The sequence below is a fragment of the Corylus avellana genome, chromosome ca9, assembly GCF_901000735.1.
Source record: "Corylus avellana chromosome ca9, CavTom2PMs-1.0".
Lineage (NCBI taxonomy): Eukaryota > Viridiplantae > Streptophyta > Magnoliopsida > Fagales > Betulaceae > Corylus > Corylus avellana.
Window position 1 is genome coordinate 5,828,876 of NC_081549.1, and position 1,211 is coordinate 5,830,086.

Sequence of the window (1,211 nt, forward strand, 5' to 3'; positions counted from 1 at the left end):
ATCAAATATCTATTTTACATTTTCTTTTGGCTAATCCAATGTAGGGGTTTTTTAAACATTTGAAGAGCCATTTTTGATAAAAGTAACATTTAGCTCTTCCATTGGGAATGCTCTAAGAAAAGTTTTGAGAAAAAGAGAACATGTGAGGAAAAATGAGAAAAAATTTGGGAAAAAGAGAACATGCTGAGAAAAAAAAGGAAAAGATTTGAGAAAAAAGAGAAAACAGGTGAGAAACAATGAAAAATAAAATAACTTGAAATGTGCTGCTACATTTAGCTTTTTTTTTAGCTCTTTCAATCAAATATCTATTTTACATTTTTTTTTTGCTAATCCAATATATGAGCTTTTTTTAAACATTTAAAGAGTTATTTTAGATAAAAGTAACATTTGATTCTTCAATTGGAAATGCTCTAAGGAGCCAAACAAATAAACCTAGAAAAATTTTCAAATTGATGTAACAAGAGTTTTTAAATTTAAAAAATGTAATTATATTTTCCTTGTTTGTCACTCACGATCTGATATGTTAATTTGAAAAAAAATTTAAGTTCATTTGTTTAGCTCTTAAACACTTCCCAACGTCAATAATTATGAGTCCTAACCTTATCCCATTAACTTTATGGGATATTTATAGGATAAGATATTTGTTAGATATGTATAGGATTTGTTAGATATGTATACGATGACCATCCATCGGACTCGAGACTAGCGGCAATAACGCCCTGCATCACGACAGAGAGAGAATCAAAATATCTTTGGGACACGATGACCATCCAACGGACAAGAGACAGCAATTACTCCCCTATTTCACGACAGATATAGATCGAATCAAAATATCTCTGGGACACTTCCGTGATGTCACAGAATTGAAGAAGAACCCCGAACGTTCTGCAGAGTTGCCACGTGTCTCCACGCGAGAGGTCCTGAAAACCTATTTAATCAATAGCCAGTAACAAGCTCTTCCATTGCTACTGTGTCTGTATACTCAAAGCAATTAAACAGAGAAGAGAAGAAAGAAAAATTGTGAAAATGGACGCGGGGAAGGAAACTGCAGCCAACTTAACGGCCTCCGCTAATGCTGGCATGGCGAAGACCAAGGCCGCTGTAGATGAGAAGGTATATATATATGCAGTAGATCGAACAATAATATTATTTTTATTGTAATATAATAATGGAATTTATGATATGTTGTTTTGCAGATGGAACTGATGAAA